The sequence below is a fragment of the Puntigrus tetrazona genome, chromosome 4 (genome assembly GCF_018831695.1).
Source record: "Puntigrus tetrazona isolate hp1 chromosome 4, ASM1883169v1, whole genome shotgun sequence".
Lineage (NCBI taxonomy): Eukaryota > Metazoa > Chordata > Actinopteri > Cypriniformes > Cyprinidae > Puntigrus > Puntigrus tetrazona.
Window position 1 is genome coordinate 7,298,586 of NC_056702.1, and position 25,884 is coordinate 7,324,469.

At 40.1% G+C, this 25,884-nt stretch overlaps 1 protein-coding gene across 3 annotated transcripts in view; it reads right to left on the reverse strand.

Annotated features, from left to right (window-relative positions):
* The window catches only part of LOC122342649 (plexin-B2-like), a 92,547-nt gene extending 73,077 nt beyond the window's left edge, over nt 1–19,470 (reverse strand). For 2 of the 3 annotated variants that reach the window (XM_043236618.1, XM_043236619.1), the window contains exon 1: nt 19,084–19,470. The gene's annotated coding sequence lies outside the window, so the exon portion shown is untranslated. Of the gene's footprint in view, nt 1–11,450; nt 11,551–19,083 lie in introns of all 3 variants that reach the window. The other variant, XM_043236620.1, reaches the window with a different exon arrangement.
* Nucleotides 19,471–25,884: the final 6,414 nt, after the last annotated feature.

Here is a 25,884-nt window from a genome sequence, read left to right on the forward strand (position 1 = left end):
GCGCTGTTTACTCCTGTTTCCGCTCTGCCCCGGCCTCTTTCAGCCTTCTGATCATCCACAGTCATTGTTTGGCTAGTCGGTGGATCCGGTAGCTCAAGAGGTTCATATACTCAGCGGCTATTGTTAATGAACAAAACCGCATCACTGGCACAATGAGCTTAATTCACCAACATAATACACTCAGACATGCACGCACACGCAGGGATAAATCAAGCTTGAATTTAACTCAACGGCTTCCTCCACATTACCTCAATGGCTCTGGCGCAGAATGCATTTGTGCGCATAAACGTGTATGTAATATTTTATGCACCTGAAGTAAGGTCTCCTGAGAGCTGACACTACTGTTGATTAAACAGATGCTCAGCATTAGACACGGATGGAGGAATCTGATTCGCTCCAGCTAGCTGTGGTCATGTGATCTTCAACAGCTTCGGTTGCTTTGCCAACGTGTCAACACACCATTTATCATTTACCTGACCTTCAACGGCAATCAGGTGAGCGGAGCCAAAAATGTGCACGTGTTCAATATCCAACCGTATGAAAAAAATGCCCATTAAGTTTACTTGCATATTGCTTGTCGGCCGAGAATGAGGAGCACTTGGGTTCACAGGAAAAGAAAAAAAAAAAAAAAAACTGCAGCTCTGATGCTGGGAAGTGATATGTGGCTTTGCTCCACTTCATATACTTTTGCATACTAGTACACACGAAAAGAATGTAGGTTGTTTATCATACTGCTATGTCAAAAAATACCACAGAACTCTTATCTTTTATTATTTACATGTGCGTAGCAGCATTTGCATCCAGTTAAACGTATTACCTTCAAAATGATTCGATAATATGATGCTACATACACCACCATTACAAAGGTTTGGGTCAGTTTTATAATAATTTAATTCAACACTGATACATTAAACTGAGAAAAGGTTATGGTAAAGAATTTTTTTTCCCCACATAAAAGGAAACCGTACAAAAAAGTATCATGATTCTTGAGCGGCAAATCAGTATTAGACTGATTTCTGAAGAATCATGCGTCAAAAAGTTTCGCCTTGACAGGAATAGCATTTTTAACATTAAATTGAAACCGAAAAGGAGTTCTTTTAATGTAATATTTCGTAATATAGCTGTTCGTCATGATTGAACGGGACATGGAAGATATTTCTGGTATCATGTCATATCTGGTTAGGAACAGGGCGTTTAGTAAAAACAGCAATGGAAGCTTTCAGGTCTCAGGTTTTCAAGCGGATGTCACACAAAAAACTCCTATCTATTGGCAAAAAGGGTTATGGGCCATAATAGGCCAAATAATAGGCCAAAAAGCAAGCTTGGCACTTCAAAAATCTACCATAAAAATAGGTTACATAACCCCTCGGCAGCATACTTGCTTTAACATACTGCAATTTGGGACGCGCTAACTCTTAAATCTCGCATAATGTTCAGCATAGATAGCGTGCGAATGAACAGACGACGCGAGGTACAGACACGACCTGGTCAGCTGACCGTTTAGTATGACATACACACTAAGTGAAATCTAACAGATTGACTTACAGTGGTGTACCACACAAGGGAAACTTGATTTATTGGATTCAGAAATGCAATGTCATGCATTACACCACTCATTGGCCTCTCTCGTCCCGTCTCACTTCTTCTCTCAACCAGTCTCTCTCGCACACACACACACACACACACTCAGAGTTCATTTACATAATCAAGTTCACGAAGCCAGTTTAATAATTTGGCCTCCTGGCCGGCTGCCTGCCACAAGCGGCATTCCATTGTTGGGTTCTTATTAAATATCTCACATTCCGTCCCGGGCTGTGAGCCGGCCACTAACTAATTAAGGCCGAGGCATTGGAGGAAAAGACACACACACACACACACACACACACACACTGATTTGCTGAAAACATATCTAGTTATCCTCATTGCAGCTCATTTCCATTTGCTGTATATCAGTTTGTGTATTTCTTTGCTATACAAGTGCAGTCCTCGTATTTAGTTTGTCATTACACAAACACTTTATAGCATTTGCACTCACTTCAGGGTTAAATATGGCTAGCAGACAACATTTAGCCTCTCTGAAATAACAATACAGATTGTTTTGGCCTCTGGCTGTCAGATACATATGGTGGTTGCAACGGAGTAGGGTATTAAAATGAGGCGGTTAAGCAGAGATGAGTCTGTGAAGCTCGGTCGTACTGCTGTTATACAGTAATGGATATGGGGAGCGTCGGCATGCTGGGACATGAATGCTGAAAAATCGTTGCACGGAACAGGGAAACATGCCCAGTGTCTTTGTTTGTAGGTGTGTGTGTGTGTGTGTGTGTGTGTGTGAGAGAGAGAGAGGAGGTTAGTGTGAATTCAGGTCAAAAAAAAAAAAAAAAAAACATGTGACCACATGCACTCGTGTACATGTATCTTTTGTATAAATGCACTGCGCAGAGAATATGACAATGAATTAAAAAATAATAATAATTAAATTATTATAATTAATAAACTTCACCCCAAAAAGTGAAATTCTATTAACATTATCAATTTCTAAAAAAAAAAAAAAATTTGAAGGAGTTGTTCATTTGTTTATGAATGATTAACCTTACGAATTTATGAAGCATTCATGCGTTATTTTACATTATGCAGTTAATGCACCGCCTGTGCAGATTTAAAAATATATGTCACATGATTTTAATGATTTAATACAGTAAAAATGTTTAATCATAATTTTTAAAAAGTACAACATCCATACTTATTAGGTTCATAAGAATGTGAAAAAAATTAAGAAAAAATGTGGTTAAATATGAAAATCTTACAATATAACAATAATAATAATTAATACTTAGCTTCTAAATAAAATATGTATCTTATTTTAGTAGTAACTGACTTAAATCTGAATTAAGCTATTAATAATATTAATTTTTAAAAAAGAAATAAAACAAAATTCAGGCTCATTAAAATGTCACAAAAACTATTTCACGAAGCAAAAAAAATATTTGCATTTGCAAAATAGCATAACATGAAAAATGCATCATTGTAATATACTGCCTTTGTATACATTTAAATTGTTAAAAACATTTACAGATTCAAACACAGTGTCACAATAATGTGAATATAGAGAAGTATATATACGTAAAAAATATAACATTTGTGAAATGTGACCTGGGCATGTTTTTATTCATCCAATAAGGCAAAAAAAAATAAGATGAGAGAAATCAAAATAGAAAATAAGGAAAATAAAAAACATCATGAGGAAAATATAATGTCCATTTAGATGCATCTCAAAGTGACACAGCTAATGGTAAAACATTCAGAAATACATGCCCATAACGTAAACAGGCTGTCATTTATTTCTCAATGGTCCATTAAAGCAGTAAGGCATAGTCACACCTGCTAATGGCTTCCACCCACATCCCTGTTTAAACAGGGTCGCACGCACACACACACATAAACACACACGCAGACATGTACACACACTAGAGCAATCAGGCGAGCTATCATAGCCCTGGGGAAACATGATTCACAAAGTCATTAACAGCAGTGACATGAATCAACCTCAATCAGATGTACAGTAGAGCAGCACACCTAACCGTATTTATCAGGTGTAATATCTGACAGCAGGCCGGACTCAGGTGTGTGTGTGTGTGTGTGTGCGCTCGGTCTCTTGTTATTGTGATACATGATTAGCTCTGCGGGTGAGCGGTCGAGACCTCACACTCTGTCTGCCCCCCGAAACACAGACGTTTTGATTCGTCTGCGAGCGCTCGTCCGTCCTCAGCCCGATCATCAGTGCCAGGTTGCTTTTGTATCTGGAATAAACCGTTCTAGGCCTGTTTTTTGTCCTAGCCATTGTGTTTCATGTTAACTCTCAAAAGATAAACAAGAAACTAAACGGCTGTTTGTGTTACGGGAGGAAAGACGTTGTGCGGTTTCAATCTGTTCGGGTCAGATCTGAACGCGGTGTGCTTGATATCAAGTCTGTCTACAGTTTGTTTCAACAGCATGCCAAGCAAGCACAAATGCGATACAGAATCAGTTTTATAATACAAATACAACACTGTCAGGCAGGTCTGGTGGATTTGGCAGCATTGTTGAGTAGACAAAAGAAACATTTGCGGCGTGCCGTTCGGACGGTTCGGTTACTGGAAAGCTGCAAGAAGTTTTTTTTAGACACAGAACTCTTTCCATAGTTTGTGAGACTGTGACTGCTGCTTTAGCTCAACACAGTCAGACAGACAGAAAAAAAAACTGATTAAAGTTAGATCGTTGGGAATTCAATATGGCGTTTGTGTAATTACTTATTTTAAATTAAAAGGGATAGTTTACCCAAAAATGAAAAGACCTGTAGCTGCATAACATTACATTTGAAAGACTGATGCCTCATGGACTATTTTAACAACATCTTTACTAGCTTTCTAGGACTTGAAAAAGTCAGTTGCATTGTTGTCTAGGGGTGTAACGATTCGGGTATCGTATATCGTACGATTCATGGTCAGTTATAAAATCATCAAAATGATCATCCTTATCCCCTTGTTAGTGGGGACATTTCATTATTTAGCCATTTGGAACAAATTTCTCCCTTTGACAAATGCAATTTCCTGAATATCTTCAGATGGGATGTTCCCATGACAACAAACGCAGCCCGGTGTGCGCCAGCAGACTGGTTAAGGGACTGATGCCTTGCATAAAATGACATCTTATATACGTTTTTATACATTAGCATATTTTAACAAGATAAAAAAAACAAAGAAACGTGTGTTTCCAAAAGGCATAACAATAAAAAGATATTCATGACATTAAAACAGTGACAGCTGCTGAAGCATGCGTCGGCACAGGAGCATCCCAGCTGAAGATAAAGAGGAAATGACATCGCTTCCCTTTGACAAGTGCATTCCGAACGACTAAATAATGACACGCACATGCTCCGTTTACCCAAGTCTACACTAACAGGGGGATAGGGATGATCACTATGATTTGGAAAAGGACCATGTCATATGATTGTTACTTTGTTGTCTTTGCAGGGTCAGGCTCTCAGGTGTCATCAAAAATATCTCAATCCGTGTTCTGAAGATGAACGACGTGAGGGCGAGTCACTAATAAAAGAATTTTCATTTTTGGGTGAACTGCGCCTTTAATATATAAGCCTATTTCAAACTTTAAAATCTTCCTGCTTTACCACAGTGGAAGAGGTTGCATGATGCAAAAATTGCATGCCGCAAGTGATTGGATTCATCTTTAAATCATACAGCTTGAATTGTGTATTCACCAGCCGATTCACCAGACACCAGGACACTTATGAGTCCGTTTTTACAAATAATCATTCAAAAAGACTGCCTGTCTGAATCAATCACAAAACACCTTCAGAGTGACATAGATATGAAACTAAACTAAGTAACATAAATTGCATGAATAACCCCAATGTAATCAAATATGATTCAATACACTGGGAATTACATCTGGTTGTTTTTCACCATGCATGAAATGATTAGCATTTACACATTAAACATTTTGTCTTGGTAAAAGTCTTGTTAAATATAGATTTAAGATGAATTAAAAGTAACCGTAAAGACTTCAAGAGATTTAAATGGCTAAAAAATATACCTATTTAAAAAATATAAAAGCAGCACAACTGTTTTCAGCAATGATAATAATAAATCAATTCAGCAGTCATCACAGGAATAGATTTTTAAAATACTTAAAAATACAAACAAATTTCACAAAATATTACAGTGTATGTATTTTGATCAAATAAATGCAGCCTAGGTGAGCATTAGAGACCAAAACATTACCACAACGTGCAAAAGGTAACTTAACCAACCTACAGGTTTTTAGCATTTATGCATTTTTTTCCATTACAATTTCTGAACATTTTTACAGACGAGAGTGTCAGACAATGAAAAACAAGCTCATAACCGAACCTGAAACACTAAAGTGCATGCGTGTGAATGTATAAAAGGGAACAGGCTGGCTTTAATGAGAGAGATGGAGCCGGTGAAGGTGCGTGTTTGAGTACATAAAGCTTCAATGACACCGGAGAGGAGTGTTAAAAGCCGTGAAACGCAGCCTCTCTGTAAAGAAGCATAATTGCAGGAAATGACAAGTAGGACTGTGGAATGCAGCCAACGAGCGCAAGCCATTCAACAGGAGTTCACGGCTCCTAAACACACCTCTGCCTGCGTACCTCTTCAAAACTGGACTTGTACGCACAGAATAAACAATAGTGAGGGAGTGATCCGGGCTGATCGGATTCCTCAGAAGTCTACAAGACAACCCTCTGCCCAGGTCGGAGAGAAAAAGACGGGCCCTGCAAATCACAGAAGGAGCACACCACAACTGTGACTATCAAAGCAACGAAAAGAGACAGAGGTCGAAGGTTAAACCTGTCTGACCGGAGAGGCGGAGCCAGAGCCCTGCTGAGAGTTTCGGTACGGACGGTCGTCATGGTGACGGAATAGCTGCTGGAGAGCTAATGGAGAAGTTTGAAAGCTGACAGCTCTGACAGGCGTGGAGTCTAATCTCACTGCCCACTGGTTTCAGGTTCACACAAATATATTGAAATTTCTTGAGTGTGGGAGACGTTTAAATACGTCTGGAGAGAAAAAAATGTGTGTCAATGGAAACAAGAAATTGCTTATATAAACAGCGTCGGCTACAGCAGACTAATCTAAAGAGGTCCGACCAAAAATGTTGTCATGGGTCGAAGGAGGAGGATGATGACGATGATGATGAAGGTTCTGAAAGGTATGGGGAAGGAAGTCGAGTGGAGAAAACGCTGCTCCGTGGTTTGATGAGACAGGCACCATCATCACAAATCCGGTTAAGGCTCCAGTTGGTGTGAGGAGAATTGATTTGTGTGTGTGTGTGTGTGTGTGTGTGTGTGTGTGTGTGTGTGTGTGTGTGTGGCTGAGGTCAGTGTGTATAATGGAACAGACAGGGTACATCAGCCTCTAATCACTTCAGCACTCTCGTCCTCCTCTCACACACTTACACACTCGTACCTGCAGATGCTCTTATCTCAGCAATTCTAGAGATGGAGAAAGAGACGCTCTTTCTAAACTAATAAAGTTAAGACTAACTGCATATTACTTATGTCACAGTATGAGAACATGAGAAGCCGAGATGGTCTCCACCCACAATGCACTGCTTAATGCGAAGCCAAGTAGGATGTGTTCTTGGATCAACATCCGTGTTATTCCTAGAACAACATTCCTAATAAATAACTATTTTCTGATTGTTTCTTAATGCATGTACCACTACATTTTGATGAAAGCTTACAATGACTTTGTCTAGATCTATTCATTTATAAAATACTAAAATTAAAATGTATACATACACCGATTAGGATATTTTCTTTGATGAGCATATTTTCTTGCACTGCACTGCTTCTAAACGTGGCAAAAAAGTTGCAGGTGTGACATATTGTGTCTGCACACCACTGAAAAAAACGTGTAGTGCAAAATGCATTATCCAACATCCAAGTGTTTTGTGTCCGTTACAAGGTTTGCCATATCACAGATCTGCGACTACAACTCAAGTATTAATGAGAGTCTGCCCTGTCCTCATTCTCCCAATCCCTATCTCTGTATGTCCCACACACACATATATACACACGCATCATGGCTCAAGGACACCACAGAAGAACCTTGTTAAGCCGGGGTGGAGCGGGTAAGATTGGATTCAGACTCATACCAAACACACTGAATTACATTATTGATCACAAGACAGAAAGGTTATGAAAGAGCCATGGGGGCTACACCAGCATCCAATCTGTGAAGCAAGAGTATCAGTGAGTCCCAAGAGAGTATGGGGTGCTCTTTCGGACAATTCATAACACGCACACGCGCGCACAAGCACAGTGTGGCTCTATAATTGATTAAAACTGGCTCAGAGGGCAACTGGTGTGCCGACCCTCATGCATAATTCTTGCTCTGTGCCTGGGTTGCGCTGAAACACTCCTTATGATAATCTCCCATCAGCCCTTGGAGATGTAGAGAGAAAAAGGTGTAGAAAAACAGGTCTGTTTTCTCGCAGGACGCAGTGACCGATGCATTTATTACACAGGAAGGCTAACTGGGCCATACTACAAACGAACAGGAGTGATCGCGGACACACTCGCACACACTTCGTGTTGACAGAAGCCGGCTGGAGCGCTTATCTCGCAGGAATGCGCAGCGGCCAAAGCCTGATAAGAGCCGGTGTTCCAGAGGTCGTTCGAGCGCTTAAGCAACGGCCAGGCGCTGCAAAGCAAACCGGCTCGCTATCTTGGGTTTTGTTATGCGTTTGAACGCGTGCGCTAGCGATAGCGTTGTTTCTGGCTTTGGTGTTTGTTGTGTCATCCTGAGTAGCTGTCAGTGGTTTGTTTGACATCTGAGGGACGTCTTTCCTAAAGGCGGCTCAGGAGATGAGAGATGCTTTAGATCTCCCGGCCCTGATCCTAGGTCACGGTTACCACATCATCAAACCGCTATGATGCCAGAAATGAAAGCAAAATCCGACTCGAGAACATTTGGGAATGTTTCTCCGTAAGGTACTTTCCGTTACTTGGACTGTGCAACCAACTAGGATTAATTACGTATATTAAACCGAGGAATTTACAGTCAGCTCTGGTCTGTACGGCTCACTAGAGAGACAGCATGCTGAGAAGAAAGAAAGCAGAGCGAAGGGAAAGAGGGGGGTAGGGAAATATGGGACATTCCAACTAGTGAGCACTTTAAAGATGGAAACGTACTCTAGTTTGTGAGACGTGATTGTTTTGCTAACAGAGACTTCAGTTTACCAGCTTGATGTGCTTTGTTGTGTTATTGTCAAAGAAACAAGTCTCGGTCTTCATAGAGCCATCTTCAAACGTGCCATTAAATGTGTATAAAAACTAACGATTAATACGAAAAACGCCACCTTTCAGCTAAAAAGCCAATGGATTTAGCAATAAAGACACTGTTTGTTTGTTTGTTTGTTTAATCTTAAACGGATTAGCGTATTAGCTAGGCCAGTCTGAACGACTAGCATAATTTAAACCAAATACTTACTGCTGATATGAAAAATATCAGTAAAATATAGTAAAACTATCCTGAGAGAAAGTTAGAGTTTTAGCCAGGTATTAGCTGGCCTTGTATTCTTATCATAGACAATCAAGATGGCCTGGTTTTTATATTCTGGAAACTAGTTATAAACATACTGACAAAGATTCTCTACAATAAGACACTAACTACAGAAGAAGACAACAGTTTACGCCAGTAACAGCTGTACTTACTCCTTTGAAAAAACTGAGAATCCAACACTTGACACTTTCACATACTTGTGCAAAGTGTATTTCAGGGTTAATTCCTGCTGCTTTTGTTGTTGTTTTCTCTCATGTAAACGTATTATTTTGTCTCATGCTTCCAATATTAAAATAGTTCATTGTTTGGATGAAAATATTGAGGTAACTTGTTATTATTCAGGCAGTTAATTACAAAAGGTGGCTAGTCCATAATCGTCCCTTTTTTGACTGAAAGAGGAAACTAACCATAGAAGAATACGGTTTACGTTAACGCCTGCTCCCCGTGTGACAACATTGAGAATTTAACACATACTTGTGTAACGTTAATAATAACGATCTGCCATTTCAGAACAGCCCTTCAGAAAACGCTTTACTTGTGCAGTGCGAAAATTCCAAAAAAGGTCTAAAAATTGCAAACATTCTGTCATAAATATATGCCGTTTCTTTAACCACCAAGTGTTATTTCTGTGTCTCATCTCCACTGGTAAGCAAAAGCAAAACAGAAAGACGAGACCGTGTTTTACCCCATAAGTGGCAAGAGGTACAGACTACGCAAGGAAGAAAACTCAAATAGGGAAGCAATAGAGAAACTATTGTAAGCTTTATTAAATGAAGCCAGTAGGAGTTCAGTGCTACCGAGCTTTGTTTGTAAAAATAGAAATTTACACTTCACGGCCAACAACGTTGCTGTGTTTTTGCTGAATGAGTCAGTCAAACAGAATCTCGTCTGAGCGCGTGTAAAGAAAGAGATGAGGTCAGGCCTACGAGAGCAGGACTGTGACATTTGGTTCTGTTTAATAGCTAGTGGTGCAGTGGGCCACTTTGATGAACGCTGGGACGCTGTCAGGGAATTCTGGGAAAGCTGCTGTGGTCAGAGCTGGGGGAAGAGGAAGAAAAAAAAAAAAAATCGACGAGAATGAGAAAGGGAATAACAGAGAGCGAAAGAGTGGGAGAGGGAGAGAAGAAGGAAAGAGAAAGGCATCCAGCCAACATCAGGCGGGCGGCGAGCCAGAGCACAGGAAATTAAGCTCATGAGCTGAAACAGAGACTCCGACCACACAAACATACACAGAACTACATTCGCGCAACAAAATTATGCCATTTATGAGCGTTTATACGTGAAACCGGTTAAATCTCCATTTTATGCATTGACTCGTATTTCTCCCCCTTTCTCCCATGCATACGTGGACACGCTCTACATTATCTGTTCGCTGTATCTTTGAAGCCGATGGGAAACAGACATTGTGTGAGTGTGTTAAGAACAAATTTTCCCATCCAGCTCAACTTGGAAATGCCAGAGGATATTCAGAGCGCAACAGGGCAGAGATCGCAACGACATAAATGCATCACTACTGATATTAGTCATACTTAGGGTTAGAGATTTAAACAAACGTCAGCATATAACTGTTGTGCTTTAAAAACATGAACTGTACAATTATGTGGTTTGTTAAGAAGCGTTTTATGCTTTCGAAGAGCATTAAAACACTAAAAATCCATATCTGTATTATGTGGTTTAAAATCCAATTAATAGCTGATTTTTTGGAATGAGACTCTGTATGAATGGCGAGATTGGATTTCAAATTGTTGTTTTTTTTTCTTGTCCGAGTTTCAACATGTATGCAATATCATAAAACAAGCTCTCAGTTGTTGTATAGGGAAGTCGCTTGGCAATATGTTGATGGCAATGTCATGACTACAGCAACCAACAATATTAATTACACTGGCTCAGCAAATAGATAATCGCTTGCAAAATAAATCAAAAGATCACATTTGAAAAGCAAACCAGATCTGTGTGCAATGTAAACAAAGACATCAAAACTTGGCCAATGAGAAACCAATTAGCAACCAGCATTAGCAACAGGCTAAAACCCCACTCAAAATACACTTATTAGTAACTATTAGAGATCAAACAACAGCAACAATAAATAGACAATGCGACCAGTCAATAACCAATTTTTTTTTTTAATTGAAAAGCTAAATTTTATGTAGTTAAGTTATTGTTTTTTTTGCTTTTTGTTCAACATTTTGGGGGCGAAAGCAGGTTACTGTGGTCATAATCATCTGTGACCCGTGTGTAACCGCTCTGTGTGTGTGCTGCATTGATGTGTCAAAGTGGACACTGCAGCACATACTTATCACACACTCTTGGAAGTCCATAACTGTGCTAGGTCACCCCGCTGGGAGCACGGGGCCATTTACTAACCATTAAATGCAACTGGAGGCAAGTGGAGGTCAATCAGTTAACAGGTCGTTCACCTCCCAAGTTAGCAGGGCTCTGTCCCTCTCTTGCTCTTCCTGTCTCCCTTCAGAAATAAACAAAAGTTTACAGACGATCAGTGAAGACTGACAGAAGGGATGTGTAAAACACCACATTTTCCATATTGATTGGTTGATATCTCTGTCTAAGTGACTAATAGGCCTTAAAAAAAAATGTTTACCAAACCCTAATCAGGAAGCTTGACTGACACGACATCACTGCATCACTTCCTTTTCCAAAACTTCCAAAACGTTGGAAGTGACACATTCCAGTAAGCAGGCCACATGGGAGTTTCCAAACTGACAGCAAACAGTGATAGGATCATCTGTGACCATGAGAATCAGTCCCGCTGTGACTCCTCCCCTTCAATAATTCATGATTTGACAGTTGAGGCTTAAACGACCTTGGCCTCCAGCTGTTACTCATATACCCTCCTCCCTCCACATTCCCTAAGATAAACACATGTAACAAGGCACATTTCCATGCCCGCGACATGCTTGTGGTTACTAGCGCATCTTATAGTCAACAGGACCAAACTTAAAAAAAAATATCTTTTCTTCAAATTCACATACGTATCATCACGCCTTCAGCCCCAGAAGCAGCCTGTCTCCGTAATTAATATTACTGATCCCGGGAAAAAAGGGAAGAGGAAATATCCTACAGCTCAGGGCTATTGGCAAAGCACAGCAGGACGAAATATTAGCAGTATTTTAAAGATGATAATTAAAATTAAAGCTCAGTGTGAGGAAATTGGACTGTTTGAGGATTAACAGCAGCACCGTTGATGCCCGTGGAGGAATTAAATCCCGCTGTGTCAATGTTATCGAGGAGCAATTCACCAGTACATATCACAGACACAAAAGGCCAACTAAAAGGTCTTTTAAGCAGCTTTTCCCGTTCAGCAGAAGGGGGGAAAAAAAAGCGCAATACATTTGAATTGTTAACATACAGCAGCAGGAAGACGAATAAAGATATCCAAAAGAGGTCATGGGGTCGCTATAAAATGGGGAACATTTGTGTCCCACTTATAATAAGTACAGGAATCGTTTGTATGTTTAAATAAATAAATATATATTTTTTAGTTTATTAGATGCGTTTAAATCACAATATAAAAACAATTTCAATACAAATCTTAAAATGTCATCCCTGTTGCCATGATTTGGCATCTGACAAAGGGGATGTTTGTAGAAATATTTGCATTCAATTGTCTGTGAAGCACTACCTTGAGCTTGTACTGCAATGTCAAATTAAACTGTGCAATATCAACTACTTTACTTTTCTAAATCCATAATTACACATGCAACACACTGAAAGCACAAATATATCTTACAATGTTAAAAAAAGACTGTATAAAACTGGAGATGCTGCCCATTTTATACAAAGACTCCATGAACTAGCCATATGTCAAGTCACATGGGCCTCGTTTTTTGGCCAGAGCCTAAGACCATGGGACGGTTCCAAGTGTTTTTGTGTTTAAGATTTAGACCTACATGACTCAAAGGGATGTGTTTATATAAAGCGTGCATGCCATTTTTGCTCGGCTGCGGCTACCATTGAGTTCCTGCACGGTTCATCCAGTCGCACCGTTACGCAAGTGCACTCATCATCCAAATCAGATGGAGCTAAATGCAGAAAAGCAGCGTCTGCTTTGAAGTTCTGCAAATGAGAAGCACTTGACTGACATTAGGGCAGAGCTGAATAGATGTTGCCACCTCTCTCCCTCGCTCTCTCCGTCTCCTGGCAAGCAGTGAGTGAAACATGTTCTTGTTTTTTCCAGGACCCCAAATAAAAAGCACGCTGGAAGGGAGAACTCAGTTGGAGGGTCTTCAAAACAGCAATAGTTTCAATCTTGGAGGCCTCTTAAAACAGAGCGAGCCTGTGAGGACAAGCACCTTGTTCAATAACCGCTCAGTCAATGGACTTTTGTTAGGATTGTGTAACGTTGTAAAACCGGGGTCAAAGTCCTCGTGTTTCGGGCTGAAAGAGATTTAGCGTTCATAGAAGCGTAACCTGACCCCAAAGAGCTCGCCGATTGAATTCAGAGTAAAAGACGGTGGACGCTTTGCTCTAGAAAACAAACAATAAACCCTAATGGCGATCGTGATTGCATTAGAAACGGTCCAGATCATCGTGACATGATGTTAAATACACTTTTTAGGCTAATAAAGGTGGTGAATAGATGAGTGAATGAAGCAATCAATCATCTTAACGACCATTTTGGTTCATTATGAGCTTTTGTCAGACATTAGCCGTGGAGGAAGAGACAGCCAGACAGGACGACAGGTTGCAGGGCTTGTGGGGGGGCTCCATATGTGTTGTGAGACACCGTAGGAGACTGGGGGATGTGGCATTGTGTGAGTGTGTCCCCAAGAGACTTACAGCTGTCACTCAGATGTAGGAGAAGTAGTGAGATCTCACCTCATACACTTATTGGCACCTGCTGACACCACCCACATGTTTGCCACACACACACACACTTTTCCCAGTCTGAAACAAATGTACACACCTGCCAAAACAGCACACGAGGACAGCTAATGGATCTACGGTTGGCGACAGGTTCCTAAACAAACCGTTTAAAAGCCGCGAGGCCGTCTCGAGCGAACCCTGAAATGCACCAGAGACATTACTGTAACAATTCACTCCGTCGCTCTCGGCAATGCCGAGTTACTAATTAATACGATCAACTAAATTTAGACACACTGCCCACCCTCACACACACACACACACACACACAGACACAAACAAGCACTAAAGTCACACCCACAGACATGACAAGCATGGTCAAAAAATGCAATGGAGACATGCCTATTCACTGAGTCAGAGGATGGATGGTCGTCAGACAGATCCAGTTAGTCAGAAACTTGCACAAACAAAACTGAAAAAATGTTAATGGCACTGACCTTTACACAAAGTCCCAACATCATCAGATTTTCAGAGCGTTCAGAACTAAAAATTCACTTAGGGAAGAATTAGGGGTCATATTCTTTTTCTGTACGTCAATTTAAGACCTTAAAAACAGCTATATTTATCTTTAATAACCCTTTTATTTCATTCTTAGATGAACACGGTGCATTTGCTTATGTGCCAGGCTAATTATTTAGCTGATACTTGGCCAATAACAGCCACACTGGGGCAATTTAACAAATTTTAAGTTTATAAGCCTTGTCAAAAAAGAGAGAAAAAAAAAGTAAAAGTAAACAGTTTTGAATTTCTGCTAGGGATGTAAATAAAATAGGAAATTATCTATATGAGCCAATAATATTTTTTGACATTAAGCAAATGGCCAATATTAAAATTCTAGACCATGTAAATAAAATAAACTCAAAACTAGTTAAATGTAGTAAATGTAAATTGTTTAGAGTTATTCTACATCCTCAAAAGACTAATAAAATTAAATTAAAACATAAAAAAACCTGTGAAAATCTATGTAACATTTCTATTCGCAATTGCCATCATACTGTATTAGCATTACATCAGCTACCCTGCTCTCTAGGTATCAGCTGATGAAAAACCCATATTGATCGAGCACTAACTCTGAGCTCTTACATCGTAGAACTCTCTCAGACAAGCAGGTCTATGCCTTCTCAGTATGGAAAGACACCTGTGCGGTTATCTATACACAAATCAATGACTACTGAAGCGTGTGACTGAATATAAACAGCATTTCAGGAGAAGCACAGGCAGAAATTCCCATGATCCTACAACATAACGTCTCTCATGATGAGCGTTAATGCACCAGGTATTCCAGGCCAGCAGCTTAAACGGAAGTCTGAAGTAAACATAACCTTTGTCCCCTGATAAAGCACAAGAGATCCGATGCGAGCAAATGAATCTGCTGCTGCAAACCCAGAGGACGTGAGCTCTAGGACATCATAACATGCCCTGGCAAGTCTCCTTCTCACACTTCCTCTCCACCTCATTCCCAATAATTAAATATGATGCCCAAAAGCCACATTCTGATTTAAATAAAGCAGAACGGAGGGGGGAAACGAGGCTGTATCAGGCATTGTGGCGAAGTGGCGGCTTCTCGATAGACATCGGCCTTTGTGCGGCTTTTTCATTATTCTCAGCACAGTCTACCAGTGCAGATCCATTAGCGTGACATAGGCCTAAATTAGCGTCCATAGAAATCCATTAGCATCACCGTATATGAGGATTCAGAGCTGAAGTGCCTTTCTCAAGACTGACAAGATGCTTGCTCCTATTGCAACAGCTGACAGAGAAGGGGAAACCTGCAGAGGGCTGTTCTGGGGCATACAGGACTACAAAGGTTAGCTGACCTCAACGGGACATGGGGCTTAACGACCGTCCATGAGTGAATCACATTTTGAGTCAAATCTTTTCAATGAATTGGCCGATCTAGTTCACAAAACCAGCCTCAATGAACCATTCATGAATCAAACCGTTTCTCAAGTAACACTCATTGACTTGAGCCCTTCATGGTTAATTATCAATGAAAAAACATCTTAAAATGAGACCTTTTGAAGAACATCCTGGCCAATCTTTTTAATATACGAAAGCAAATGAGAACTGGGACTGTTAAACCCCAAAATGAGAATTAAAGAACAATAAAAGTATCAAAAAAAAGGAAAGTTCATATGTCTTTTGCAGCATATTTACATGTCTTCCAAAGACATTCAAGACCTTGTCATAAGCCTTGATGAGTGTTTAGGAATGAATCACTCTTTTAGGTCAAATCTTCTCATTGAATCCAATTCACAAAACGAGTCTGAATGATCCGTTCATGAATCAAAACCATCCATTTCTCAAGTTTCTCATTCACTCACTACCATTTACCAATTTTGCATGTTTTCAATGTGACTTTTTGAAGAACCATTTGGACAATCTTTTTAAATTAAGACAGAGCTAACAGATTAATAGTTCTTCTGAATCAATGAACCGGTTGATCCTGTTCACAAGCCAGCCTTAACGATTGACTCAAAATGCACTGCACGACTTCACAATATTTAAAATAAAAGCGCAAGGTCATTTTTACGGCATGCTTTTGCGACCCTTAGTCGTTCTTAGTAACCAAATGAAAAAAAAAGAGCAACGACTACATTTTTCAAATTCACCAAAATGTTTCACGGAAGTGCCTCACGCAGGTTTGAAAACAAGACGAGGATGATAAAAATATCAATTTGCATTTTTAGGTGAACCTTCCCTCCAAGACAGACGTGCTCCGAGATCTGTTTATGCATGACTAAGCATATTATTTGATATTATTCAAAAACCGTGCCCACAGCACGAATAGAAAATTAATCATTAGAGTTACATAATTACGAGCAACAGTAGAGGTAACTTCGAAAAAAACAAAAAGAGAGAGGGAATGCATTAAAATAAAATTCTACTCCTGCGCCAAGAGTGTTCTTGAGAAACATAACGCAGAAGAGGAGAAAGAAAAGCCATTGCGATTAGCTCATAACTGAGTGGGCTGTTCAGGAAGCGAGAATGACTGAGTGAACATCCAGATCACAGATGGGCTTATCCAGCGGAGAAATACGGACAAGGACAACGAAACCACAAACACAGATACATACTGCCCGCACTTTCAACACACTCTCTTTAACGCCAATTACTCAGCATTATCGCTCTCATAACAATCAACACTCTGATACCACCGACCAAAGGACCTGTTGAGACACAAGTCGGTGACTCAGAACAGGAAGATGAGGGTTTCACGTGATTATCACGATTCTTTAATCAAGCCGGCTCCATGTTCTATGGGCGACATGAACAAACAAACACACAAAGTCCTCAGGAAGTGCATGAATGAGGCCACTGTACTGCGTGCGTGTTCCTCCACAGAAAACACAAATAAACACAGTCCTTGCTTGTGAGAGATGAAGAATGGAGGAAGAAAGAAGGGTAAAGAGAGCATGCTCTCTCTCTCCACACTCTCTGTTTTTGACCATTGATCTTTGACCTTGAGGGGGCCGGATGACTTCCTGCTATGAATTGCTCAAGAAAGAGGCACGTTCTCATACGGAAGAATCAAAACGAAGTGTTGAGCTTGTTTATGTTTATTCAGTAGCTAGAATGAATCAATTATTTAAAACATAATCAGGGAAAATTAGGTTTCCAGTTTTCCAGAATATACCCACTTAGTAGTTACTCGGATATCAGGCAACAAACGTTAACTGTTAATACCCGAGAAGCTGATATTCTACTAATTACAGTCAACAAATCCTTGCGAACCTATTGAAATGAATGCAATCGAAAACACTCCGGGTTTTTACAATATATGCAGCACTTGGGATTCGGTGCGAAGAGTTAAAACAGGCCTATTTCCCAAAAACACTGTGCATTCGTACTCAAAAAAAAAAAAATGTGTTGCTTGCTGTTGCTTTTAATTAACTGCGACATCAACTAACAATTTCTAAGAGAAGATAGTACGCCAATTCTACTTTACTGTATCAGACAGATGCTGAAGGGCCTTCCAAGTGGAGCTTTGCCTGCTGAGCATCCCTATAAAAATGCAAACTTAAGAACTTTCGAGTAAAGAAAGGGTCGCCGGTTAAGCAAAGCTCCAAAAGTATGAACGTTAGAACATGAGGTGAAGGCGAAGCGATCGGTTTTGTAACACTGCCAGCAAAGAACTTCGCTGCAACCCGAACAGCAAGGCAGCCACCCAATTACAGAGCAGAGAGAAATTTGATTACCTCATTATAGTTGATTTTATCACAACAGCTTGTATAATACGAGAGCTGGGTGTAATTGAGAGAATAAACAAGCCAGGAGAAAATGAAATGAAGGTAAGTGAAACTCATCAGACGATGACAACGGGAACAGAGATAGCGCGGCTCTGCTTTCTGCTGCCTTCACCCACAGCCCGTGACAAATGGGTTCACGGTCAATCAAACACAACAGGTACTGCTATATATCCCATCATTAATCCTTGTTTTACATCGCTAAAGAGCATCTTAAGCGGGATAGTGCTAGTTACACTATTAAGAGAGCATATGTCAAGCGTCAGCACCGTGCAAAGGGGAACAAACATCCGGTTAAAGCAAACAGAATGAGCAAAGGAGAGTTTGACTTATCAACAACATGCTAACATGTCCTGCGTAAACCCGAAAATCTCGTTTCTTCGAGATATGTAAAGCATAAACGGAACGCTCAGGAGCCAGTGTGGCACTTTCTTTTCACATACAGCGATATTTCAGCTGAGCACCACGGTGCTGCTGTTGTACACGGCGCCTTGGCAATCTCGGGAAAGCCCTGGAAAACCACCCGAACAGCATGGGAAAGAATGCCTGCGCCGATACTTCATCTACGTCGCGTGCCTTTCCACACTCGCGCGAGCTTTTACCTTTTTTTGAACAACACGTTGCAAAAAGTTGCACGTCGACGAGACGCGCCGCGCCGCGAACGCGCTTGAAACTATTGCGCCGATCAGATTTATTTCGAAAGAATTGTCACTAACGCGGCGACATCGGAGGAAACTCTGGAGGGGGAACGCGCGAGACTCGAGGGAACGAAACGACACGAGACGTCGTTTTAAACATTTACGAACGCGCGCGGTTGAGCAACGCAAAGCGCGCAGTTGAAACAAACAGAAAGTTGAACGCTCGCTCACCTTTCCGAGACGCAACTCGCGACGGCTGATCAAGATTTCCGCTCGGAAACTGCCGGTCGGGGCTTCACATTATCCGTCTTCCGAGTGGGTCGCCGGAGCGGGGAGAAAAATAAGAGTATTCCTTGCGAAAAGCCGGGGAGGCAGGACACTTTGTCGGGGAAATCCGAAGAAGTATGGGCGATGCTGGCGATCCAGCGTCGAAAACAATTCCTGGCTTTTCCACGCCCTGTAGGCTGAGCTTTAGATAAGCCGCCAGGTGCGGGTGAAGTGTGGGTGTTCAGGGGTACCTGTGTGAGTTTTGAAGGAAAGCCGGTGAAGTAAAAGTCCCCACAGCTGATGGATGAGGACACGGGACTCATCTGGACCTGCCCCGACTGACCAGAGGGAGCACTCTCTCTCTCTCTCTCTCTCTCTCTCTCTCTCTCTCTCTCTCTCTCTCTCTCTCTCTCTCTCTCTCTCTCTCTCTCTCTCTCTCTCTCTCTCTCTCTTTCACTCACACACACACACACACACACACACACACACACACACACACAAGTAAGTTTTTAAGTGCAGTGACATAATACAATAAATAAACAAATCAACACATAAATGATACGGTACTGCCTGCAATAATAAAAAATGACAGGTTTAATTTCAATTTCATGGCACGCAGCGTTGTCAGACCATCAACGCACAAAAAGTCACACACAAAACTAAATAAATAAAAACACACGGCACCAGAAACTTTTAAAACGACACTTTTTGACAATTATTAAAATGGTTCAAATAAAATAGTTTACCCGATGCTTTAATGGAATGACAATAAAATAATACATATTTTTCAATATTTTTAAATAAAATAATATAATGTGCAATATGCAAAAATTAAATACTATATATATATATATATATATATATATATATATATATATATATATATATATATAGTACTTTTGAATTGCATGGCATACATTTGTTGCCAAGGCATCAATACATAAAAAATAGTGGCGAGTACAATACATATTAGTATCAAGTTAGTGAGCAAATAATTAAATTAAAATGAGAATTTTGTTAATTAAACGTCCAGTAAACATCTTCGAGGCTTTTAATGCAATGATATAAAAAAAAGAATAAAAAATATTAAATCAGTTGCAAGTATTTTTTTTAAATAACAGCTTATTTTCGCGTGGACAAAATAAATAACTTTTATGTATTTTATGCCATACAGTGTTGACAAAGTATCAATTAAAAAAAAAAAAAAAAAAAAACAGTTGCATGATGAAATAAAACAAAAATAGCTTACCAGTAATACTAGTTTCAGTAAAAGTTAATAAATTAAAAAAGCATATAGTATACAGTAAACATACATTGACAGCATTTTCAAACTATACCTCTGTGTTATATTTTTGTTACATCTGTCTTCATGCCATACTTTGATAACTGCACGGACACCGCGATACTACTTTTTTTAATCTCTGATGGTGATGAGACGTTCTTCCAGACGACATGTTTAGACCCCGTGGATCCGTCCTGCCTGTCTCAGTCTCCAAAGCTCTTCAGAAAGAGCATTTTCCAGAGTGGAAACAGGAATCAGAGATGGCTCTTTGCTCTAACCTTGCTTCAAACACCCTTAAGGCCCTCCCCGCCTCGAAGCCTGAACTGGAATAAAAGAATGATCTTTTCCTCTCCCACTTACAGTGAATCTGCGATTTGCCGTAATCTGGCTCATGCTGTGACTGAGATTAAGGCCAAACCAATTGTAAACCATAATCAAAGCGCAGATATTGAGGACGGATGCAGAAAATTGTGTTGTGACAACATACTTAAGCCCACCTCTTTCATTAGTCTGATGTTTTTTGATCCTACGTGTTTATGGCTGCGTTTCAGAAGATTAATCTTCGGCTGAGTAGGAGGGGGATTGACAATAATACAGGTTTAGAATAAAATAATAAGAATTACAAAAGGAGAAAAAATGAAATGTCAAACAATCAAAATATAATACATTATATATAATTATAATATAAATATATAACAAGTGCAATAGTTATTTTTGCATCATACAATTGAATCAGGAGACTTCAACCATATTTCTTTTTTATTATTGAACCGTATTGAATCTGGCCAGATTAACAGACTGACCTTCACAAAGCCCCCCCCAATATTCCTCAGGTAGTCGAGGTCTTTGAAGTAAGCAAGGTGTTTTTCGCGGCTTTGCCTTCAGAGGACAGTCTGGGTAACACGAGCAACATCATTAATGCAGTGTCTCTTTAAAATGTTGTTTTGGACCCCGGTGTGTGTTTTTGCATCGAAAGTGCACTCGCACGTGTGTGTGTGTGTGTGTGTTGTAGTTGGACTGAGTGTCAAAGCTGAATGATTTGAATAATTCATGACTATGGAAATTAGTCTGTCTGAAGGAAAAGAGTGCGGTCTTTGCCCTGAGGCCTGCGGGGACAGAGATGCTTTGCTTTTTCATTTATTCTCTCTCCCTTCCTCCGCGCCTCATTCTCTCTCGACCCTCCTAAGACGCTTTTCTCAAACGTTTTACAGTCGCAAAGATGCAGTGAAAAGTTGAGCAAAACACGAGAAATGTTACAAGGAGCGGGCGATGGAAGAGACGCGCAAAATCAGAGGAAAGACGAGAATAATGATAGCTGTCAGGGGGAATGAGATGGCTTTGTGCCGAGCGCGGAACACAGAGCCGGCTGTCATCGGCAACCATTGTTCTATTTTCTCTCAAATAGTCCCGTACTTCCATTGCTCGGAGTGGATCTGTCACACCTCTTTTACTAAATGCTAAGAAATAGATGGCTGAATCATCTGGCGAATCAAAAACAAGACAGCGCGGGTCATTTTATACTTCACTGGGCCCTGTTTTGAGCGACTCTGATGTGAAGGGCAGATATTGATTGCGGCTCACTTGTAGTTTCATCAGCTCGGTTCAAGTCTTTTCAAGATATTTTGAGGCACGCGTTGACTCTTGATAACTCGAGGCTGACAACTAGACGCCGCGATGAACAAATAGATCTCTCGAGAAGGAATCGGACGTGGCGCGTGCTTGTGGCGCCCTCTGCTGTTTGAAACCGTAATATCAACTCGTATGTAAAACCTCGGGGGAAACTTTTGAGCCGTTTAACCCCCGTCTCGAGACTACCGCGCCCCAGAAAACCCCGCAAAGTATAATTGAACGTCAGTGGCGTTCTCGCCGTGTCCGTGTTCGGTAGGAAGCAGACGTTGTTTGCTCCTCTCTCCGCGAGCAGAGCAGAGTTTGGCACGTCCAGAATGGCGGCAAAGACAGATGAGCAGAAACAGTTACGCTGTCAGTTGGCAGGGAAAGACAATATGCTGCGAGACAGCAAACAGAAGGAGCCGTGGAGAGGGAGGGGGGGGATAAACATGAACAAAAGTGAGCGAGAGCGAGAAATAAAGGAGTTATTTTTAGCGCGTGCGATGATTAGATTTGCTTCCCTGTTGCACCGAGCCAAGTTTGGTCGGGTGGCTGTCAATATGAGTTATTGCATAGACCTCGCTCTAATCAAAGAGGTGTGTATGCGTGTTTGTGTGAGTGACAGAGTGTGTGTGTAATCAGTGCGTGGTCCATGCACGTGCGCGCGCGTGCACGAGCTTGTGTGATTGTCTGTGTGTAAACCGCGCTCTCCTATTACTTAGCGTCTGGAGATGTTGGTTTTGCTTGGTGGATGGTATCCGGTAATCCCTGCAGTGCCAGTTTGGTGCAGTGCCACTAATGAGCCATCTGGTGCTCTCACCATCAATCCCACAAGTCCTGGGACCATCACCCAGAATTCTGCACCCCTGTGCACAGCCAAATCATGAGGCTTCTGTACCAAACAAGATCAAGATGAAGGACAAACTTAGCTCATTTGAAAAGTTTATATATATATATATATATATATATATATATATATATATATATATATATATATATATATATATATATATATATATATATATATATATATATATATATGTGTGTGTGAAGATATACAAAATATGTATATGTATAGAGAAAGTGTGTGCGTGTGTTTCTATGTTTTATTATTTACATATATATACAATATTAGTCTCTGTCTCGCTCTCTTTTAATAAATATATAACGTGTAAGATTTACATCTTAAAAGTTAGATTTTTTATTATATAAGTGTATATATAATATATTGGTCCCTCATTATATGCATGTATGTGTATGTAGACAAAGAATATAAAGTTTGCAAAAAAGATAAAATAACTATATAACTGTATATTTCTAAATGATTATATGATCAAATAACTACATCCTCGGCCTATAAAAGGCATAAAAAAGATATTTGGTTAAAAATAGATATATTTTTGTACATTACTCATCCTAGTAGGCCTATGTATCTTCTTAGATATTTCTTTTGGCTGGTAATTTGAGTTGTGAAATACCCAGTTCTCATCATCAACCTGATTGCAAGTGATCAGAGATGTGAGAAAGCTAATGAAGCCACTAATGAAGACTGAGAGCCACTCTCTGAAGGAAGACACTGTGCCAGAGCGTCCAAAGTGCTTGATCAGATTCCCAGATTATTCCCAATGCAAACAATGTAAATGTTCTCAACATGTTCAAAGGACAATTATTTAAATAATTGCTTTGAAGAGCCACATCCATTTTTGGCTTTCAGTAATCCCTTAGATTGATTAATTGAGTGTTGCTTACACAAACACACACACACACACACACACACACACACACACACACACACACACACACACACACAGAGACACACACATAACAGGAAGCTCTTTGTTTTTGTTATGATTAAAACCTGATTCTATAATCTATTACATCAGATCCATTCATTTCTGTGGTTTTACGGCTGGTTGGTATCAAATAATAGGCTTCACAGAGCGGAAAAATGCAATAGGAACGTCTGAAATTGTAATTGGGGCAACGCTCTTTCAGATAACCTTCAGAAGTTGGAAATAACAGATTTTTCAAATAGGGCTGTGCTACTGTCCCCAGGATAACAAATTGCAGTGGCTATGGACCACTGAATAACCAGCTAACAAGAACCAGTGGTTTTTGTGAGGAAATAATTGCACTTCTGGAAACTCAACCTTTTGTCTCATTGCTAGTATAATTAAAAGCTACCTTGGTTTACCATATACTCTAAATCAGTTAGAGTGTCAAGGCTTTTCAAGAAGGGTTTCAAATTAGTGTTGTAAAAATAAAATCAATCAAGTTATTCAATCACTTCAGATTAGTTTTCAGTAATCATAATAATGCTTAAATAAAAGACAAATCTAATAAAATGAAAAATAGATAAATTATATATATTATTATATGTATAAAAACTCTGCAATGTTGCTTTGAAAATTAACTTGAAATAATAAAAATGTAGCCGAGGTAGCCTATTAAAATTACTAAAATTTAAAATGAAATAAAAAGAGTAATTAAAGCTATATAAATATGAGAAACATAGTTAATACAAAATAACATGTATATTAAATAATAAATGTAATAAATTGTTTGCAACTGAAGTGAACTTTGAATGTCAACCCACTAGGTGACAGCATGTTATCATTTTAAAATGTCAACAACGCTAATCATAAAACAGAGATCCATAACCATTCATGTCATAACTTCAAACAGAAATCTTGCAAACAATAAGCTACTTTCCCTATCCAAGCCACTTAACTAAATACTGTCTAACAGCAAGCCAAAGCAAGCAATCTGAGCTGCCAGCATTTAGGCTAACTTGACTTCACTAGGGTGAATGAGTTGCTGGTTTCAAGCATCCACATGAAACAATAGGCTACTATAAAAAGTTATAGTTAGCACTATAGTGTTTTTGAACCATACTGTAATAAAATGTACTATACTGTATATGTTATAATATTTACAACATGAAATATGGGACTGTGCCATGGATTTCCCTCTGCGTGAGCCAGTGCCCCGCGGCCAGATCTATCTACCCTTGCTTCCTGAGCAGAAGGCCATGGAGGAGCACATGGAGGAAGCTCTAAAACAAGGTTATATTCAGTTCCACAGCTGCTTCAGGCTTTTTGTTTTTGGAGGCTTGAGGCCCCGCATCGATTATCACTCCCTGAATAAAACCACAGTGATCCGATATCCTCTTCTCCTTCGTCCCAGCAGCTCTCGAACATCTCCGTGGTGCCTCTGTTTTCACCGAGCTGGACCTCCGCGGGGCCTACAACCTGATCCGCCGCTTTTGTGAACGTCTGGCTGTCAAGCTGGCCTCGTGGTTATATTGTGTCAGAGAGACAGAGAATGAGGGAGATATAGCAAGGGCTACGTGTTAGTCTACGTATCTGACTAACCACCTCACTAAAAGCAAGCAAGCGTCAAGTGACCACACCGGGCTAACCCAAGTGCTACATGAAAGCTGAAGTTAGACCTCAGTCTCAGGTTAGGTATGGGAAAATGAAAATTTCATAGAGAGGCTGTGTTTGACCTCACAGGCTCTGGGCTCACACATGGGCGGCTTTCTGTACTACTTCCTGTGGTTAATGAGAGTGAGAGCGAGCAAGGGCCGCTCAGCTCTGTTCTCTAGAGAAACACAGGGGATCTGCACACACACTTTATATTATGCAACAGAATATATGTTAGACAATATTCCATCTTAGCTATTAAAAGTGGTGCTTGCAAAAGTCATAAATCCTCTTCTGAATATTATTAATTTGTCATTGACATGTCCCAAAAAACCTTCAAACTTTTATTCCTCATAGGGACACCAATTCTTTTGAAGTCTGCTATCATGTCCACTGTTCTGAGCGTACTGAGCTACAGCTTAAGACTGCTCTTTAACCTCCTGACCGAGA